We start from the raw sequence: 23127 nt of genomic DNA, 5'->3' as shown, positions 1-23127 counted from the left end.
AGATTGCCGGGAGAAATATCAATAACCTTGGATATGCAGATGACATCACCCTTATGGCAGAAAGTGAAAAGGAACTAAAAAGCCTCTTGATGAAAGTGAAAGAGGAGAGTGAAAAAGTTGGCTTAAAACTCAGCATTCAGAAAACGAAGATCATGGCATCTGGTCCCATCACTTCATGGGAAATAGATGGGGAAACAGTGGAAACAGTGGCTGACTTTATTTTTCTGGGCTCCAAAATCACTGCAGATGGTGACTGCAGCCATGAAATTAAAAGACACTTACTCCTTGGAAGAAAAGTTATGACTAAGCTAGATAGCATATTGAAAAGCAGAGACATTACTTTGCCAACAAAGGTCCGTCTAGTCAAGGCTATGGTTTTTCCAGTGGTCATGTATGGATGTGAGAGTTGGACTGTGAAGAAAGCTGAGTGCCAAAGAATTGATGCTTTTCAACTGTGGTGTTGGAGAAGACTCTTGAGAGTTCCAACCAGTCCATTCTGAAGGAGATCAGCCCTGGGATTTCTTTGGAAGGAATGATGCTAAAGCTGAAACTCCAGTACTTTGGCCACCTCATGCGTAGAGTTGACTCATTGGAAAAGACTCTGATGCTGGGAGGGATTGGGGGCAGGAGGAGAAGGGGACGACAGAGGATGAGATGGCTGGATGGCATCACTGACTCAATGGATGTGAGTCTGAGTGAATTCCTGGAGTTGGTGATGGACAGGGAGGCCTGGCGTACTGCGATTCATGGGGTCGCAAGGAGTCGGACACGACTGAGCGACTGAACTGAACTGACTGATAAAACTATGGTAATCAAGGCAATAGTAAAGGGAAAAAAATAAACAATTAAATGGAGTAGAGAATCCAGAGATAGACCCACACAAATGTGGCTAATTTATATTTGATAAAATGTAAAAGTTACAATGGAAAAAGATACTATTTTCAATAAATTGTAGCAAATTTTGTTGAAGCAATTTGAAGTCCTCTTACAAAAAGACAAAACAAAACCAGAAAAACAATACATTCAGACCCCACATCTTATATAAAAATCAACTAAAATTGGATCATAGATCTAAAAGTGAAAAATAAAACTGTACAATTTTTGAATAAGATTTAGGAAAAAAGTCTGTATAATTTTGGTTATGATGATGAACTCTTAGACATGAAACTAAACATTCATTTTGTAAAAGAAACATTCACAAATTAAATTTCATGAAAATTAAAAACTTTTTATCTGTGAAGTGCTTTGAACAAATGAAAAGACAAGCTATAGACTGGGAGAAAATATTGGCAAATCACAGACATAACAAAGGCATTTTATGCAGATTATGTAAGGAATTCCAGAATTCAAGAGAAAAATTTTAAAAAGGGAAAAAAACAAAAAAAGAATTTTAAAATTGGCAAAATATATGTATGGACATTTCACTAAAAAGGATGTATAGAGTGCTAATAACAACATGAAAAGCTATTCAACATCATAACTATTAGGAAAAATGCAAATAGAATCATGATAAGACACCACTGCAAACCTATCTTTCAATAGGTTTGCTTTAAAATAAAAGCTTTCCAATGTCAAGATTTTGTGAGAATTCGGAGCAACTAGTACTGTGAGAATTCAGAACAATTAGAACTGTCATATATTTCAGATGGGAATCCAAAATGTTATAACACTCTGGAAAAGTTTGACAGTTTCTTATAAAGTTAAATATGTGCTTACTTGTTACTCATGAGTCCCATTTCTAGCTATTTACCTTTTATAAGCTTATATTCATACAAAAACCTATATGAACATGTTTATAGTAGCTCTATAATCACCGAAAAATAAAACCAGTCAAATGTCTTTCAACAGGTAAATGAATAAGCAAACTGTGGTACTTCACTTGGTATTATGAAGAAATGCACTATTGATACATAAAAAACTCAGATAAATCTTAAAAGTTATCAAAGTTATTATGCTGAAGAAAAAGAAGTCAATCTCAGTAGGTTACATACTGTGTGATTTCATTTATATGATAATATCAAAAAGGCAGAAAGTACAGTGATGGAGTACAGATAAGTGGTTGTCAGGAGTTGGCAATGGGAGGAGAGTGACTATAGAAAGGTATAACATGAGGGAATTTTGGGGAGCGATGAAAGTATTTTACATCTTGATTGTGTGGTGCTTATATGGATATTTACATATGTCAAACTCATAAAATTTTATATCAGAAAAAGTCAATTTTACTGTATACTAGTTTTGAAAGAAAAAAAATAAAGCCTATATTAAAAATGAAGAAAGGTGTAAAAATAGTGATCTAAGCATTCTTCTTGAAAATCAAGACAAAGCAGAGAGAATTAAATTCAAGATAAACAGAAGAAAAATAATAAAAGTTAGAGAAATTTTGGTTAAATGGAAAATAGAGAAATGGTAGAGAAAATCAACACAATCAAATTGTTTTCCAAAGGACTGATATAATTGATAAACTCTTAAGACCAGTAAGAATGTTACATAAATAAAGGACAACCCCCTACAAGCTATTAACTTCATGAATGAAAGGTAGAGAACACCACAGATCTCAGAGATATTGACGAGATAAGAAAAGTTATAAACAAATTTTTGTCAATAAATTCAACAACTTAAGTAAAATGAACAAATGCCTTGAAAAACTGACTCAAAGAGAAATGGATACAAGAGTAAAAAACAAATCTAAATTGCTCTAAACTTTTTTCATAATCAAAAATCTCACAAGGAAAACTATAAGCCCAGATGACTTTACTGGTGAGTCTTATCAAATATTTAAGGAATTAAAAAAGATGATTTACATAAATTATTTCATAAGAGGAGGCAACTTCTTCATTCTGATAAAGTAAGCTGACATTTTAGTGATGAACTATGCCCACTTCTACCCTAATATTAGGTATCTGTTCTTACATCTTCAATTCAAATTGTATTGTAAGCCTAGTCAGTGCAACAAGGCAAGAAAATGAAATAAAAAGTATGAAGTTTGGAAAGGAAAAATAAAACTACTTTTTTGCATGTGGAATGATTATATACATAGAAAATACTGTAAAAATCCGCAAACAAAACTACTGAAACTGATTTAGAAACAATATTCAAAATAAAATGTGATAAATTACTGCTATAACCAACACAAACAAATCTCAAAAACATTATATTGTGTAAATGAAGGCCAACATAAAGAATACATATTATATGATTCCATTTACATGAGCTAATGACAAACAAAACTAATCTATATGATAGAAATCAGAGAAGTGGTTAGGACAGGCTTAGAAGGTGAGTGCAGTGAAGGCCTGGATTGCCTGGAAAGGGACATGAGGAATTTATCAATTTTACTTCTATATAAGAGATAAATGATGGAAAATAATTATTTTAAAGCTTACATGAGCATGACAAAACATGAATTTTATAGTAATAAATCCAATAAAAGTCATACAAGACTTCTATATTGAAAACTACAAAAAATAGCTGACTAATAAATAAATACAAATGTATATACCATGTTCATGAATTGGAAAATATGATATTATTAAGGTGTTTGTAGTCCTCATATTGATCTTTAGAGTCAATGTAATCCCATTTGAAATCTGAACAGACTTTTTTGAAAAAATGGACAAAAGGATTCTAACATTAATATAAAAATTAAAAGAATTTAGACTAGCAAAAAGAATCTTGAAAAATGAAAAACAAATTAGAAGGACCTGCATTAACTTTTCAACTTATAATAACATTACAGTTGTCAAGACAAGTCAAGTAGTCAAGACAGTACTATTTTATATATAGTGCTATGTCAATCCCAATCTCCCAATTTATCCTCTCCCTTCCCTCGGCAAACTGATTCAGTTTTCTGTACAGCAGAAACTAACAAAGCATTGTAAATCAACTATAAATTAATAAAAATTAATTTAAAAATGAGAATATGGTTTTGCAAAATAATAATCAAATTTGGAAAACACCAAAGGAATGAAATAAAAAGTCCAGAAGTAGAGTCACACTTATATTGTCAATTTATGTTCAACAAAACTACCAAGTACAATTCAATGGGGAAAGGAGCATATATTTTTCTTTGTTTTGTTTACTTGCTTACAAATAGTGCTGGAACAACTAGATATCAATATGGAAATAAATGATCCTCAGTTCTCACCAAAATCCATGTACAAAAGCTAATTTGAAATTAATCACTGATCTAAATTTGAGTGAAACAATTAAACTTTAAGAAGAAAAAATAGGAGAAAAACATTCAAAGTCCTAGAGTGAAAAGATACTTCTTAGATAAGATACAAAGCATATGAACTACAGAAGGAAAATATTGATAGTGTGTACTTCATCAATATTTAATGTTTGTTTTTTGAAGGACACCATGAAGAAAATGAAAAGGCAAGCCATAGACTGGGAGAGAGTATTTCTAACACGTATATCAGAAAAAGAACAGGTATCTAGAATGTATAAAAGATGCCTGTAATACAATGAGATAAATAACCCAACAAAATATGACAAAATATTTAAACAAATCTTCACAAAAGATGGCGTGTGGATGGCAAATAAGCATATAAAAAAGATAATCAACAGGTAAAAATGAAGTTAAAATCCATAATGTGATATAAATGCACATTCACATAGAATGAATAAAATTAAAGAGACTGACAATATCAAGCATTTCTGAGTGGGTGGAGCATGTGGAGCTGTCATACTTTGTTGATGGGAGTGTAAAATGGTACTATTTTGGAAAATAGTTTTGAGGTCTCAGAAATAGTTAAACTTATATCTATCATGTGATCTACCCATTCTACCCCTTGATATTTACCCAAGAAAAATTAAAGAGTTTGTCCACAAAAGACTTTTGTAAGAATATACATATTAGAATTATTCATAAAGCCAAATATTGGAGACAAACTAAATGTTATTCCACTGTTGAAAAAATAGATAGTGTATATTTAGGATGGATAAACACAATATCCAAAATCAAAATGTAATAAACTACTAATACATCCAACATAAATGAATTTCATTAGCATTATGTTCTGTAAAAGAAGACAAATATAAAAGATACATATTGTGTGATTCCATTTATGTGACAGTTAAGAACAAAGAAAACTGGTCTACAGTGATAGAAATCAGAGAAGTGGTTAGGACAGTCTCTTAGGTTTAAGGAAGGCAAGAATTGCCTGGAAAGGGACATGAGGAAACTTTCTGGGGTGATTTAATATTATATATCTTGCTTTGGACAATACTCAAGAATACACTATTGTTAAAACTCATCAAATAGAATACTTAAGACTTGTGGGTTTTAAAAATTATTTTATTATTCTCATCATAATTTTATTCATTTTTTTGGCCGTCCTGCACAGCATGTGGGATCTTCGTTCCACGAGCAAGGATTGAACACTCCCCCTCTGCATTGGAGGCACGGAGTCCCGTTGGTCCCACTGGACCACCACAGAAGTCCCAAAACTTGTGCACTTTATTGCATGTTGTTATACCTCAAGAAAAGCTAAAATACTTTTGAAATTTAAAAATACTGATACAGCATAGATATTGATATATGTGTACTGGGCTTCCCAGGTGGCTCTGTGGTAAAGAATCTGCCTGCCAATGCAGGAAATGCAAGTTTGATTCCTGGGTCAGGAAGATCCCCTGGAGAAGGAAATGGCTACCCACTGCAGTATTCTTGCCTGGGAAATCCCATGGACAGAGGAGCCTGGCAGGCTACAGAACAATGGGGCCTCAAAAGAGTTGGACACAACTTAGCAACTAAACAACAACACCAATATATGTACTCTTGGCACACTTTATTTCTAAGTGTGCTTCAAAACTAACGGAAATGAGGGTCAAGTTATTCTTTTCTTTTGCAAGTTCCCTGAATAGTTAAAGCTCATACACTCTGAAAACAGGTGCGATAAGTCTTCACCTAAGCAATACTGCTGTTGGGTAGGGCTGTGTCCTGGCAAACACACCATTTCTGAGCTGGATTAAACAGTCCCTTGCTTGATCTATCAGGTCCAGGCTGCAGAATCAGAAGCACTTGGGGGTGATGGAGCAGGTAGTGTTCTAAAGTAAATAAGCATCCACAAGGATGTTTTTGCCTGATTTGCCTACGCCAACTCATTGGATCAGAATTCTGCTGAATCCTGTTTCTATATTTCCCAGGGTTGTAAGTGAAGTATGGGGGACGAGATTTCCCCCAAACTGAGATTGCTTAGAATAACCCTGACCTGTGTAATTTCAGAACAAAGGCTCTGGGACTAGACCAACCGGGTTTGAATCCTCTATCATTAGCTTTGCTTTGAAAAAGTTGTTTGACTTTTCTGGGCTTCATTTTCTACATTGTAATATATTATAAAATTGATCTACTTCATAGATCATAGGTCTGTTAGGAAGGGTAAACGAGATAATGCACATAAAATGCTCAGCACAGTGCCGTGTACAGACAGGGTAAACACTCACCATATGTCACTATTATCACATGAATAAAAAGGTCATTAAATAGGCTGGATACGGTGGCCTGAAAACACGAAATATTGCTCCCTCTCTCTCCCCTCTCCCCTCTTCCTTCTCTTTCTCTCTCCCTCCTTCTTCCTCTGTCTCTCTTCCTCTTGGTCTCTCTGTCTTTGTCTTTCTCTCTCTCCCTCTCCCTGCCTCTATCTCTCTTGGTCTCCTCTGTCTCCCTGTCTCTCTCTCTCCACAGCTCTCTTCAAACCCACAGTTCTCTCCAACTCTCTACTAGTATTTATTCAGGCACCGGGCATTTATGCAGTAGTGCCCTTGACATCACTGCCAGCAGAGGTGAGAAGAAGAAAGCAGTAGTTGGGAAGCGGGAGAAATCAAGCTGTAATGGAGAGCCAAAGACAGCCATGGCCAATCCCACAGGGATCTCGGGAACTAGAACTGGCTTTTGGAATTTGCAGAGTTGGGTTAGGATAGTCAGGTCTTTATGTTTCTGCATCTATCAGCCTTTGGAAGGGGTGAGGTGAGGTGATTTTCCATAACTGAAGCAATCTCTGAAGACTGCCTGCTAATGACTCTTCCAGCAATCAGCGTACCAGGTCCTTCATTGAAGGGATGCCTCAGGCAACTCTCTTGTATTTTGTTCATCCACTGTCTTGACTCTTATCTTCAGCAGCTCTCATGGTGGTGGCTATTCTTTCTTCTTCCCCTCTTCCTTCAGTTATCATTTTTGGTATCCAAAATTTTATAAGGGGAGAATTAAAGAGTACAAATCAATCAAGATAAGATCATTTGGTTTTTCAAGCTCATACTAATTAAAATTTCTCCTCAGCCCCTTCCGTGGCCTGATTCTTGGATTGGAGACCTGTAGGCTGAAAGGGGATCTCCAGCCCCTTCTTGCTCCTTGTTTCTTGCTTGAATTCCTTGCCCCATCTCCTCTTCAACAGCCCCTGGTCTTCCAGGTCCTCTCTGCTGGAAAGAATCTTGTAGAACCTGAAGGCAGTATTGCATTTGAGGTAGCTATTTTCAGGAAGGATGTCCCAAAAATGCAGGGCATTTTGGAATGAGCAAAGAGAATATGCTGGTGGAAAAAAGAATAGCCCAGAGGTTCAGTGGGTCTGTATCTGACTGTAATTCTGCCACACATTTTCACCATATCCTACAACCCCAGGGCTGGATAAAATTGGAGGTCATTTGTCGCTACCCTTCGTTGGACCTAACTCTCACATCTCTCAACAGTGTTAATATGGTGTCAATAAGTGGTTGTCCATGGGTGCAGCCAACTCTGTAATTCATTGGCTTGGTAAGAGCTAAGGCAAGAGTGGAGCTGCTTGTGCACTGGCTGGCACACTTGCTTGCCACACACTGACACACATGCTTTTCTTTCCTGCATGTAAGAGGTTCCTTTTCACATCTCACCAAGGGGAGGTGGACATATACCATCCTCCTCACAGCCACCACCTCTAGCATCACGGTGGAAACTCTCTTCCGGCAACAGACGGGAATCAGAGCACCTCATGGATGGTTCTGAGTCAATAATGACAGTTAACCAAATAAAGACATGATGGATAGCTGCACTTATAGTGCCAGGGACCATGCTAAGCTTTTTATCATGCTATTGACTCTTCACAACAGGGCATAATAGTTACAAGTATCCTATTTTACAGATTAAAAAACTGAGGCCCAGAGAAAATACTTACAGTTTTACCCTGGTTCATTCTGTTGGTAAATGGGGGAGCCCAGTTTAGAATCCAGGCCATCTGACTCCAGAGCCTGTGTTTTTCACTGAGTCAAAGTGGACTTGTTACCTGAAACTTAATTACTCTTTTTGGTCCAGACAAACAGCTTATCTTTTACTGTTCATTTCTTAGGCCAAGAAAGAGAAACATAATGGACATTTAGTGCTTCCTATGTGCCAAGTATGAAATATTTCACTTTCAAGCATCTCCATAAGGCCTCCCCCCACCACCCCCACTTTAGTGATGAGCAAACTGAAGTTCAAGGAAGTTGAGAAACTTGCATGAAGTTACAGTTTGTTATGGGCAGAGAGAACATTTCAACCTAGGCCTGACCCTGCTACTAAACCTACCATTACTCTAACACATTTTGATGCCAGTTGACTGAAGGGTAATTCGAAACATATGTAGAATCCTTGCCTGCAGCCTGTAAAACTTATTCGTTCTCTCACATTCTTCCCCATTGTCACTAACTCATTGTCACATCTGTAACTTTGTCCACACTAGCCTCCCTCCTCCCCACACATCCTCCCTGTGCCTTTCTGTCCAGTCAATGACCCCATCTATACTGGAACTTCAAGGCACCACCTCCTCCAGGAAGCCTCCCTTGATCTCTCTAGAGCGGTGACTTCTTCCTTTGAACTCTAAGGTTTCAAAGAGTACCTAATTTTCTTAACTTGTAAAACATTCCTTTTGAATTGCTAACTATCTTTTGTCCTTTTGATTAAAAAAATTTTTAAACGTTTTCTTTTTTTTGCCACACTTGTGGGATCTTAGTTTCCTTTTGATTTTTAAATTTTTAAAACTTTTTCTATCTTTTTGGCCACACTTGTGGGATCTTAGCTCCCAGACTAGGGTCAGGGAACTAAGATCCCACATGCTGCTGGACATTTTAGTCTGTGTACCACAGCTAGAGAGAAGCCTGCATGCTTTAATGAAGATCCTGCCTGCCTCAACTAAGACCCCACACAGTCAACAATAAATAAACATTAAAATATATATATATATGACATCTGGGACCATAACAATGAAAGCACAGAGTCCTAACCACTGGACTGCCAGGGAATTCCCTCCTTTCAAATTTTAAAATGCAATGCCTTATTCCTAAAGGCGTTGAAGTTCCTGAGTGACAGAGATGACGTATGCATTGCACCCCTATGTGTGTGGTACATAGTGGCTTGGCATGTCTCCTCCTCTGAGGGGACTTTCCTGATAACCCTATCTAAAAATTTCAGCTCCCATCACACTTTACCCTCTTGTCATGCCTCCTTTTCTCAGCTGGTGTTCTCTAATATAGTTCTTTGTAAACTACTTTATGGTCAGCTTTTCACTAGAATGTAAATTCCATGAGGGCAGTTACTTGGTTCTGTTCACTACTGGATTCAGAGTATCTAAAACTGGTTTACAATAAGTGTTTGAAATTTCCTGAATGGTTGACTCAATGGGTGAGTAAGTGACAGACCCTAGAGTAGCAGTCAGAGGTCAGTAGCCACTGCCAATGGGAGTAACCACAGGGAATGATGGTTGTGATGAGTTCATGGAAAGAGGTTCGTCAGAAGCATCAAGACCAGAAACCCAAAAAAGCATATTTACCGGATATTTTTTTTCCCCTGTCTACCTTTCTTACCCTGCTCTCTACCCTGAGAAATTGAACTTTACAGACCCATTACCTAGATTCCCTGACCCTTTGGCTTCCAACTGAGTTCAGCCAATGGGAGCCTTTATCAGCAGATTGGAAGGTAGAAGTAGAGAGAAGTTGAAGTACTTATTCCCCCAGCTCCTTCCTTCCATGTTTTTCTACTGAAGGTTTCGCCTCCATCAGGAATTCTCTCCTATAGCTATAGCCCTCCCCAGGTCTGCTAACTGCTGTCTCCACTTGCCCCTTACCCAAGAGTAGTAACAGCAATCCAAATTGCTAGCCTCAGGGTGCTTCAGCATCTCTTGTTAGTCGCCTTGACCCTGTCTACTCCTTTGTAAATAGTCCCTTTATTAAATTCTTTCAATCATCCTTCTCAGATAGCTCAGACTCTGTCAGACACAGCTCAAAAAGCCCTTTGACCAGCAGCAAGAATGAGGAAGTCGAGAAGGTAGAATCAGGGAGAAAGGAAATCATGGAAAAGTAGTGTTTCTACTTGGAAATTCATTTGATAAGGGGACAGGCCAGTTTCAGGTGAAGGACTAACCCCTAAGACAACTCCTACAGCAGCAACAGGGTCAAGTCTGGCTCTTAAAGATTTCTTTTACTACCTTTGGATTCTTTCCCCACCTCCTGGAAGTTGGGGAGGCTACACCACCCTTCCAGTGAAAGTAGGGGCAGGATAAGAGGATCAGCCTCGAAAAATATTTCTCATGCTCTGCTTCCTTCCTAGATGTTGAACTCAGCAAAGCCCACCCACACGACTGTTGTACCAGTCTCACAACCTCATGGACCAGCCCTTGTGGTTTTTACTATAATTGCAAGATGCCCTTACCATCAGGAAACTGACAGAAATAAAGGTTTATTACTTATGAGACTTAGAAATTAAAGAGCACACCTGGGGCCACCCAGTGAGGTCATAGGGAGAGGGAGAGAGAGACAATATGCATGTCTGGGGTTCTGCTTTTATTGGGGTTGAGGGTGGGGGCTTATGGTTTCTTGGACTCACTATTTATTGGTGAATTTAAAACATAAGAATGGCAATTTAAAGAATGAGAAGAGAATAAAAAACAAGTGGCCCAAATAGTTACTGAAATCAACCAAGATCTCTAAAACAAAAGAGCGTAATTTGGTGGAGGCAGTCTGACCCATTATCTGGTCCTGTGGCTGGCAGTGTGTTTATTTGAGATAGCCTTTATCGTGAAATATTTTAACATGCTGGGCCATCTGGTTTATGTAGGTTTCAAACTGTCCTGTGTTGGTAGATTATTCCATATCTCATCAAATTAGTCTTTCATACTGAGAATAGGTCAATTGAGTTAAAATTTGTGTTTCATTTCAGGAGGTATGGACGCAAATGGATTTCCAAATTTAGGCTTCTATGGTGCAAGTATTTGCATCAAATTATTTAATAAAAGGCATTTCTGTGGAAACAACCATGGTAAAAAAATGGTTAATGATTAGAGCAGATTATAATCCCAGTTTCTGAGTTCTGAAATCAGCCAGTCAAGATTTCTAGATGTTGGGTTTGAAGCATCTTCCGATGGAGTGAGGGCAGGCAGTAGCAATCTGATAGACTTTTCTGGTTTGCAGATTGTCTCTGATGATCTTTCTGAGTAGCTCATACACAATAGGTATAAACATTGTCTGTACATGAGCTATTGTGGCGATTTTCTGAAGTTTATCTCAAGACCCAGTTTAGCTTGCATGGCTTCAGGAAAAGGGAAGTTTCAGTTCTCAGTGGTTCCAATTCAAAAGGGTGGGAGTAAGATTGGAAACATTAGTTTGGAGAGTTGTAGCCAAATATCAGAGGAAACAAGAAGAATTCACTATTCAATCTGGTTTACAGGTAGAAAACAAAACCTCAACGACAATTAATAACACTAGAATTTAATACCTACAGGGATGTATTAACAAAATATAATTTTTTTCTCTCTGCATTTCTACCACAGATAATCAAAGTAATTTTTTTTTTTTTTTTTTGGTAAAGTATGTATAGTCTCACTAAACTTAATTTGGTTACTTACATAAGTGTAGCAAAAATAGTGATTGGCCACATAGACTCTTTTAAGTCTGCTTTGCTAGAGCTTTTCATAAGAAGTTTCAGATTGAATTTGTAAAAGCCTTCAGAGGCTAAGAAGAGAAGCCAAACTAAGGTCTTGACATCAGACAATACCTATAGAATTGGGTAAATTCTTCTCTTCTTAAGGTCTCCAAACTATCCTTAGTCACCTGTGCCTGCCAGGAAGGGACCTCCTGGTAAGGCTTCTGGGAATCCTATAAATACGAGGCTGATTTTTTCAAGGAGCTTTATTGAGCCCATAAAGTCAACCTTAGTTCCAAAGTGCTCTGGTCATATCTGAGTCTATGCATTTCTCTTTCTCTAGTCAAAGCCTTGGTAATACCACCAATGTTTCAAAATGTTCTCAGTTACAGGCAGAGTAGATTCATTTTGAATTTATGCAAATAACTCTATTGCCACAAAATTAAGAATATTCACTAAGAGATCCCCAATTCTGGAGAGATCAGTAGGGACAAAAAGATAAATGTTTCAATTTTGCTTACAAAGGTATAATTTACCAAATTGTTGTAAGTCATATTTAGCTTAAAAGATATCCTTATATTTGGAAAATAAATGATTAAAGAACCGTCAATATTTTAAACAAAAACTTGTAAAAATTATGATCATCCTCACCAGATCATTCGGTCCTATATAATTAATTCTTGTTAATCTTGATCATCTGTTAGTGGTTTTATGAAGCCATCAGTTTTTATTTATTTGTTTCCCTAGAGTTCTGTACTTTCTTACTCAGTTCAGTAGTATGATCTGGAAGTTACTAAAATCTGTATTCTAGAGTACTTGTTAAGTCCTTTCCATGAATCTCACAGGAGATGAAGCACTTTTGCAAAAGGCCCGAATAAAATAATAACTTTAAATGACGAAAGACTTAAAAATGGTCATGACTGAAGATTGGATTATAGCTTATTACAATGCAGTTGACAAGAAAATTTGGTTATTTCTGTGACCTCGAACATATGACAACTAGAATTAGAAGGGATAATATTATAGCAGAACAAATCAAATTTTTAGAAATTTCAAGCAATTTCTAGACCTCTTATACTATAACATATATTCACACAAATATAATGTAGAAGGTTTAGCATCACTTGAAAATGCTTCACATATAATTTAACATATACAATAAGCCTAATTAGTTTAACATCTGCCTTTTTACAAAGTGAAAGTCACTCAGTTGTGCTTGACTCTTTGGAAACCCATGGACTATACAGTCGATGGAATTCTCCAGGCCAGAATACTGGAATGGGTAGCTGTTCCTTTTTCCAAGGGATTTTCCCAACCCAGGGATAGAACCCAGGTCTCCCATATTGCAGGCAGATCCTTAACCAGCTGAGCCACCAGGGAAGCCCAAGAATGCTAGAGTGGGCAGTCTACCCCTTCTTCAGGGGATCTTCCCAATCTAGGAATTGAACTGGGGTCTCCTGCATTGCAGGCAGATTCTTTACCAGCTGAGCTACCAGGGAAGCCCACCTTTTTACAAAGAGAGAGAACAAATCTTTTAAGATGTCCCAGGGGAGAATGGATACATGGATATGTATAGGTGAGTTCCTCTACTGTTCACCTAAAACTATCACAACATTGTTAATTGGCTATCCCCCAATCTAAAATACAAAGTTTAAAAAAAAAAAAGATGTCCCAGGGGCCCTCTGGATAATTCCAAAGTTAGTTCAAGGCCCAAATTTTTCATTTAGAATTTGATTTTAGGATGTTTGTCAAATATTTCAAAACATCTTAGATACTTCACTAAATAGGATCACAAATAATAAGGAAATAATACTAATTACTAATTTAACCAAAGTGATAATAAAAGATTTTAAAGGCAAATGCAGGAAGTTGCATAGTTCTAAGCAAAGCTTAGCTCTTAATTTTGAAAGACTATCTTTACTTCTGTAATCAAAGACCTGTAGATAAAGGTAATTTGAAGCACAGTAAATTATTTTGGTAAGACACAAAGTCTTTGCTTTCCAGATAGATTACCCAAAAGGAAAAACAAACAAATGAACAAAACTTTCATGGTCACTTATAAACTGCAGACCAATAATCCAAGCCAACTTTGTCCTTTTAAACAAAGAGAAAACCAAATTCCAATTTTGTACCAGTGTACTTTTGATACTAAAATTTGTTCATTCTTTATTCTTAAAAACTTAATTAGATCAATTTCAATCTTAGCCAGCCTGATCACATGTAAAATTCCTTTCCCAAGATTCCTTTCCCACAAGCATTTTATAACATTTTTTACATTCAGATTTTGTTCTGTTTTTCTTCTTTCCCATTATGAAATAACCAGTCGAAGGCAATGGCACCCCACTCCAGTACTCTTGCCTGGAAAATCCCATGGATGGAGGAGACTGGTAGGCTGCAGTCCGGGGGGTCGCTAAGCGTTGGACACGACTGAGGGACTTCACTTTCACTTTTGACTTTCATGCCTTGGAGAAGGAAATGGCAACCCACTCCAGTATTCTTGCCTGGAGAATCCCAGAGATGGGGGAGCCTGGTGGGCTGCCGTCTATGGGGTCACACAGAGTCGGACACGACTGAAGCGACTTAGCAGCAGCAGCAGTAGCAGTAGCAGGACAAAATTAATTCCTTTTAACTAAAATGCATCTTTATACCACACTTCTTACCCCCAAACATATCCTACTTTCCTTGCATACAGAGCTCTTTTCCTCATTTTTATAGTAATTTTAATTACATATGTTAGAATTCATAACCTTAGAAAACTTAATTTCCATTGAAAACTAGGAAGTAAGCAATTGTGTATCATCATTAAAATTGGCAACTTTATGAGTGCATTTTATAATTTCTAGAAACATACACTTCCTCATAATACAATTTTTCATGGTAAAATAGAACATATCTACTAGAAGATCTAAATATCTAGTTTCTCTGTAAGACTTTTAGGGCTTTTTGCATGATTTTGGTAATCCCAATTAAGATGTAGTAGTGCAGCCCCCTAATTAGGAGGAGCTTTCTGTAAAAATAATTCTCTGAACTCAGGGTCAAATGGGGCCTCTTCAGAGTTAGAAATGAAGAGGAGGTCATCTGGGTCACTGTGGTCATGGAAACGATACACCTGTTGGACCATGTCAATTTCGTGCAGCAGGAGAGAGGCTTCATTTTAATATTTCCCGTTCACTGTGAGCCTTAGCAGTGATCATTGTGATGGAAGTGTGCACAGCACCAAGCAGTAAATATCCAAGTGAGGAGAGGGAGGTCCCTGGTACAAATATAGCTTTAGTGTTCTTTGCCTTCACCTTTTCCTTTTTTCCCCACCAGGGCTCTCAACAATCCTATTAACATCTCCCTGGGTGGCAGAGATGCCTGGTGAGGCAGGTTTCTTAGTTCTTTCCCATTCAGGGGATAGTTGAGGGACCTCAGGATTTGTGGTATCTAAGAAGAAATGAGCTTACAGCCCAGTTGAATCTTTAAGACAATATGAATTTTAGGATCTTTAGAAAGACTGGCTAGTTGTACTTTGGTAGCTATGAATAACAATTCAGAGACTATCCCAGACAAACAAATGAAAAGCCTACAATAGCCACTGCTTCACCTCTCTTCTTCCTGCTACATACAATCTTTAAGAAAGGTTTGAATTTCAGTTAAGGTACAGTTTCTGATTCTAGTTTCTATTTCTTGATTTTTTTCGTTACCTTCATCTCGTGTATTGTTGCCAGAAAATTTTGGATGATGTCACTATGAGCCATCTTTGTAGGTGGTCATTTTCCTTTTTAGTAAGTAAGTGTTAGTCGCTCAGTAGTGCCTGACTCTTTGCGACCCCATGGACTGCAGCCCACCAGGCTCCTCTGTCCATGAGATTTTTCCAGGCAAGGATACTGGAGTGGGTCACCATTTCCCTCTCCAGGGGATCTTCCCAACCCAGGAATCAAACCCAGGTCTCCTGCACTGCAGGCAGATTCTTTACTGACTGAGCTACAAGGTTATACCAAAAGACCTTTCAAATATCGGGGTTTGTTTCCATTGATGTGATGGACAGAGTTTTCTGGAAAATCTCTGGAGTATAAAATTAAAGTCTTGGCATGTTGATGTGCCATAGTATTGAGCAATGCCCAGGAAGCTCCCATGGCATTTTGCATTTATCAAGGAGCTGCTGTACATCCATGGGGTTCTTAGGTATCAGACATTTAGAACTTTTATATCCGTCCATTAATTTTTTGGCAACCTCATGCCAGAGATCGGACTCACAATGTCCTACTGGGTTAAGGGACAAAGAGTGATGGTAGTCAGTGAAGTGGTGATGCAGACTTTAGGTTTCTGTTGTAACTTTCCTCCGGTGGTGTCATTATTTCCAAATGCAAAGCTCTTTCACTCTTCTGGGTTAGGACACGTAGTCTGGGCACAATGTGCTGACTCTGTGATGCAAGTGGAGGTGTCCTGAGCTCCTCATCTATGGAAATCTCTTCCTCATGCCTGTAGTCCAGAACCTCTCTTTAAGTGGTGACAAAATGGCCTTGCAATCCAGTCTACCCTCCTTAGTTCTCCTTTACCTTGAAGCACATTACTGGTCAATTAAGGCCTTTGTAATTAATGGTCTAACCTTCTTACTAGATCCTATGGTCTTGATCATGCTGCTCTGGGGAGATCATTGGATTATTATGGAAGCCATGACCTTTTAGGTTGGATACCACAAGCAACACACGACACAGGCAATATGCAAAAGCATATAAGCAGCACAACAGACCTCCAGCAAGCAGTGCACCTTCCCCATATAAGAACTGAGTTAGGTGGTTAGTAAGTACTTTTGATGGTTGGATGGCCTCACTGACTCAATGGACATGAGTTTGAACAAGCTCAGGGGGTTGATGATGGACAGGGAAGCCTGGCGTGCTGCAGTCCACAGGGTCGAAAAGAATAGGACATGACTGAGTGACGTGACTGAACTGAACTGAACTGAACTGAAGCAACTTGCAGATAAAGGGCATTAGCCTCAGTTAATTGCAAGAAAAACTTTTCAGTCTTGCTGATTATGCCTATTGTTTTGCATCAGTTTCAGCCTATCAATAACCAGTGATATGACTGAACCAGGCCTGTGGTTCTTATTAAAGTTATAAGATGCCCTTTAGCAATAACCATCAAGAAACCTTGAAAAAAGTGTGCAGGGGGTTATTACTTACAAGACCTGGAAATTACACAGCACCCCTGGGGCCACACAGTGAGGTTGCAAGTAGAGAAAGAGCATGCAGGCCTGGGGTTCTGCTTTTATTGGGGTTGAGGGTGGGGTGCTAAAGGTTTCATGGATTCACTCTATACTGGTTAATTTAAAACATAAGAGCAGGAAAGTAAAACACTGGAGGAGGGAAAAACAAGTGACCCAAATGACTAGTCATTGAAATCAACCAAGAGCTCCAGAACAAAGGAGCCTCAGTCCGGGGAGGCATCCTATGTTTAAGTCCTGTGGCTGGCAAGGTGTTTATTTAAGATAGCCATCCTTAAAGTGCATGCCTCTTTGAAGTGGATGTCTCAACAATCAAAGCTTAAGTCAGGCACTTGCATTACAAAAAAGAAAAAAAAAAATCACAAAAGCTTCTCTTGTGATTGACATCCAGCACAGGACCAACCTCTCTCTGTTGCCAACCATATTCCCCTTTCTTGTTTTTGACCTTTGACTTTTAGTTTCTTTCTTGGCCTTGATCCTGCTTTTTGGGCTTAGTAATTAAATAATTCTCTGATGTGACCTTCAATTCTCTCTAAGGACTTTGTCTCACCCTCACCACTCTATCTCCACTCTAGGATTCATATGAAGGAAACATTGACTTAATGGCTCTGGACCCACTTAATTGGCACCCCAAGATGTGAGTGAGTGAGAGTGTAAGTTTAAGCATGTGCATGCACAGGGCTGAGTGAACATGTTGGGGTTGGGGGAGGGGGTTGTCAGGTTTCCTGAGTCTGAATCTTTACTGTGTTCCACTCAGTCTTGTCCAGCTCTTTGCGACTTCATGGACTATAGCCTTTCAGGCTCCTCTGTCCATGGAATTTCCCAGGCAAGAATACTGGAGTGGGTTGCCATTTCCTCCTCTAGGGGATCTTCCCAACCCAGGGATCAATCCTGCATCTCTGGTGTCTCCTGTATTAGCAGACAGATTCTTTACCACTACGCCACCTGGGAAGCCCTTACTCCCCCCACGTATTAGATGCATTACCCCAAGCAAGTTATATATCCTTTCTATTCCTCAGTCTTCTAATCTACTATCTATAAACCTATAAAGTGACGGTAGGGGGGGAATTAAAAACCTTTCAAGGTTGTTGTATGGTTACTAATTTTATTCAGTAAATATTTCTAGTTGCCACCCCGATTCATTCCCCATTTTTGGGTCCACACAGTAAATTGCACCCCCTGAACCCTTTGTAAGAGGAAGGGTCATATGGTTAGTTTTGGCCAATAAGTTGTGAACTGAAATGATGAGTGTCAATTACTGAAGTGAAATCCTCTGGGATATTCTTGTGCTCTGCCACAAAGGCCATGTTCTAAATATTACCTGCTTGGCTGCTGGGGTCCCAGAGTGAGGGCAACATGGTCAGAGCCCCCACCAACCTGCAGTGGACCTGTAGCAAGAGAGAAAAATAAGCCTTGTCTTGAAAACCATGAAGATTTAGGGGTCTTTTGTTACCACAGCATAATTCAGTCTACCCTGACTGAAACAGTTGTTTTATGGACTGAGATGATTCATGTAGAATTCTCTTAGGCTAGTGTCCAACACATAGAATACACTCACTAAATATCAGCTATTATTATCACTTGTGCGATGGCGTATATGTGGGTTGTGTGCCTTTCCTTTGTTAAACCAAACAGTTTGAATAACCTTCCATTCTCTGCAGTTGAGGAGGGAGGAGGAGCATGGTGCTCATAAGCTATCAGGATAGTTTCAAGGAAAAGTTTCCTGACAGTGTTCTGCATCCTCAGTGTCACATACAGACTTAGTGAATATGGCCCAGACACGTGAATAGGCGAGTTCTATCATCAACTCAACTTCCCCAGTGCAGGCTAACGTGCTAGCACATCGAGACGGCTCCTTTGGCTGTGGATGAGAGACCAAGAGAGGCTGTGTTGGATCATCCTTCTGTAGAGTCTGAATGATGGTTGGTCTTTGGGGACCAGAGAAGACCTCCAATTAATTATTAGTGGAGAAGATGAAATCATAAACAAAATTCCTTGTAATAAATTTTTCAAATGAGAGCCCATGTTTTATTTACAGGACTGGCCCATTTTGGGCTTTAAATCTATGAACAAAAACAAACATGCTTTTTTATCAAACAGAGAATAAAGTACTCAATAGCCTTTCTTTTTCTTCCTGCCAAGAAGGACATGGGCTCTGAGCTACAGAGAGGAAGACAGGCCCAGGCTCTGTCGGGTGGAAGAATTGATGGACTCATTTTGCTTTGCAGAGGAAGATTTAAGCTATAATGATCCTTCCACACTGAGAGGAGGAAAAACAACAACAACAACAACAACAAAGAAAAGGAGAAAACAAAGGGTCCTGCTGATATTCAGATGTTTTTACTTCTTAATTTAGCATGACACCTGGGTGGAAAATAGAACATATGAAAAGTGTAAAGTTCTATAACTAAAGCAACTATCATCAGGCATATTCTTATAACTAAAAATGAGAAATCTACTTGACCTGAGAATTCTGCAGAAAAAGTACAAGAAGTAGAGGATAGGTTTTGGCTTAATATCTTATTTACCATTTGTCTCCCTTTAACAAAGTTGTTCTGAATCTTGGAGAAGAGGGACCTAATGTAAATTCTCACTTGGAGTAGGAAATGGCAACCCATTCCAGTATTCTTGCCTGGAAAATTCCATGGACAGAGAAGCCTGGTGGACTATGGTCCATGAGGTCTCAAAGAGTTGGACATGACTGAGCTACTGAGCATGAGCATGTAAATTCATACCAGTTCTCATTGCCTCAGATCTGGTGGGCTCAGAAATGCTATTGCTGAGATGTCTGTAAATATCTGTTTTCTGACAAATAGTGATGATGAATCAGAGAATTTAGGTCAACTGAAACAGTCGAATGGTCCATTAAAAACTCAGCAAGACACCAGTTTGGAGTGAAACCCTGAGATGTTAGGTTGTTCTTTTCTAGTATGTGGTGTAAGAGTAAACCAAAGAGTGATGTATTTGCACAATGTCCCTGTATCTGTTTCCTGAGGCTGCTGTCACAAATTGCCAAAAACTTGGTGACTTAAAAATAGCAGAATTCATTCTCTCACAACTCTAGAGGCCAGGAGCCTGAATTCAGTATCAACCAGCCAAAATCAAAGTGTTGATAAGGTCACACTCCTTCCAGAGACTCTAGAGCTGAATCTTGCCTCTCCTCGCTTCTGGTGGCTGCCAGCAACCCTTGGCTTGTGGCCACATCTTCCTGTCTCTGCCACCATTCTCTCATTGTCACCTCTTCTGTCTGTATCTCTTTTCCCTCTGCCACTCTCTTATAAGAACAATTATGATTGCACTCAGGGCCCACCCAGAGCATTCAGGGCAATCTCTGTATCTCAAGATCTTTAATTTAATCATATCTGCAAATACACTTTTCCCATAAAAAATAATTAACCTGTGTTGGAAAAACCAGTTTTTCCCTAGCATATATTTCTTCCTATGAGGCCTCTTTACTACTCTCACAGAACACTTCTTCACTTCTGGTCACCAAACATGAGGAGGTTTTTCACACCAAATGTGTGGAGAACAAGCAATTCTCTGTGATGCCAGCTGGGTGTCCTATGTTTTCACTCAATTCTGACACTCTCTACCTGGAGATAACATCACATCACACAGGTTAAGGGCTTAGTCCCACAGACCACCCCTGCCACCCCACTCTGCACATACTTCAGATGCCAATCACAAGCCCAGGTTATCATCTGAGCTTCTGATTAACCAGCTATAGATCAGAGGTGCCAATGATCCCCTCTTTGGGTTTGATTAATTTGCTAGAGCAGCTTGCAAAACTCATGGAAATACTTACTTAGGTTTACCAGCTTATTAAGGGTATGATTAAAGGATGGATATGAATAGCCAGGTGAAGAGATACCTAAGGTCTAGGAGGGTCCTGAACATTGGAGCTTCTGTCCCTGTGATTTGGGTGTATAATCTTCCCAGTGTGGATGTGTTCACCAATTTGGGAAGCTCTCTGAACTGCTTACTAGTAAGATTTCATGGAGCTTCCTCGCATAGGTATGAACAATTATTCACTCCATTTCCAGCTCTTCTCCTCTCTGGAGAAAGGGGCTGGGGGCTGAAAAGTCCAAGCTTGTAATCATGACTTGGTCTTTCTGGTGATCAGGCCCCATACACAAGTCATCCAGGAGCCCACCCAGGTGACTCATAGAGTCACCTCATAAGAAAAAAAGATTCTCTTAATGCTCTTATCACTTAGGAAATTATAAGTGTTTTTAGGAGCCCTGTATCAGGAATAGGTTCCAAGATAACTATTAGGACAAGAGATGTTTCTAGTGTTCTTATTACTTAAGAAATCACATGGGTTTTAGAAGCTCTGTGCCAGGAATTGAAAACAGAGACCAATACACACACACACACACACACACACACACACACACACACGTAATTTTTCAAATATTACCTAAGAGGTAACATTTACACTGCCTTGTGATATCTTTTAGGGCCATTACTGAACCTATTATAATCTCCAGTAGCTGTAAAGTAAAAGTATAGGGGCCAAAGGGTAAAAGTAGGATTGGCCCTCCTCTTACTTATCTGCAAAATTTGTGTCTTTTGTCCCTGAGATCTTAGGTTCTGCTGGGCTACAGTTTCAGTTCTCAGGGAAATAACATTACCAGTGGGAAACAAAATAAGTGTTCTGCTAAAGCTGAAGCTTCCCAGGTGGTGCTAGTGGTAAAGAACTTGGCTGTCAATGCAGAAGACATAAGAGATGTTGGTTTGATCCCTGGAGGAGGGCACAGCAATCCACTCTAGTATTTTTGCCTGGAGAATCCCATGGACAGAGGAGTCTGGTGGGCTATAGTCCATGGGGTCGCAAAGAGTCGGACATTACTGAAGCAACTTAGCATGCATGCAAAGCTGAAGCATGTGGCTAGAACCCAGAGGATTCACAAGGGTGTCTTTTGTTTCTTCTGCACCAGTGGAAGTGGTGAATGGACAGTGGCAGCATCTAAAGCCTGATAAGAGCAAGGATTCCTCAAGATGAAAGTCTAGATAAGCAAAAGGGACAGAGACCCTGAGCAACTGCGATGCTGACCAAGGGGGAGGGAAATCTAGAATAAGTCAGAGGAGAGGGCGATGACAAAAATCAATTTAAAAATACAGTGGTGATTGGAGTTTTTTCAACTAAGCCTTCTGAATTAAATGGTTTCAGAATTTTAAGCTAGAAAACACTTTGGAGGCTCAGTTGACATGGAGGTAATGGGAGATGCAAGTTGACTGGAACTTGTGCCAAGGATGGACTCTAACGATGACTTAGGTGCCTTCAGTGTGTTCTGTGGACACCACCTAGATCCCTGCTCCATGACCAAAGCACTCCTTCCCCCAGCAGCTAAAAGGGTCACCTGCTGATGACTTCCACTGAGACCCTTTCTTGGAATTGCCATCTGCTGAAGGGAAGCCGAGTTTATCATTTTTTCTGGGGCAGCACTCATGCAATTACTAGCTGATGTATGAGAGCCAAGGTCAAGGCACCCTGTCTCGATTCAGAACATCTCTGAAGGACCGTCTCAGCTCCAGAGATCGTTCTAAGATCAGCAGAAGCCTTGACTGCAAGTGCATTAGCATTCACCCTCTGCTTCTGCTCAGTTCTGCTTTCCTCACTCCCTCAGTTCTTGTTCTCCAAAATACTTCTCAATAAACTGGTACTTTTCCACCTGAAGTCTAAACCTTGGAATCTCAACCAAAGAGAGTCCCTCAAGTCACATCCTCTAAGCCCTCCTCAGCCACATTTTCCGTGGATGCTTCATGCAAAGTCAGACTCACCTCAAATGAGTCAGGTCCCATCTAAACCATGTACTGTACATCTTTTCATTTTTTGATCTGGGGTCCTCACTAGCTCCATGAAAATAAACTGACTTTGACTTCCCTGGTGGCTCAGATGGTAAAGTGTCTGTCTACAATGTGGGAGACCTGGGTTCGATCCCTGGGTTGGGAAGATCCCCTGGAGAAGGAAATGGCAATCCACTCCAGTACTATTGCCTGGAAAATTCCATGGACAGAGGAGCCTGGTAGGCTACAGTCCATGGGGTCACAAAGA

The sequence above is a fragment of the Bos grunniens genome, chromosome 15 (assembly GCF_055505025.1).
Source record: "Bos grunniens cultivar Pamir isolate PY7600 chromosome 15, Bosgru_T2T1.0, whole genome shotgun sequence".
NCBI lineage: Eukaryota > Metazoa > Chordata > Mammalia > Artiodactyla > Bovidae > Bos > Bos grunniens.
This window is presented reverse-complemented; position numbering follows the sequence as displayed.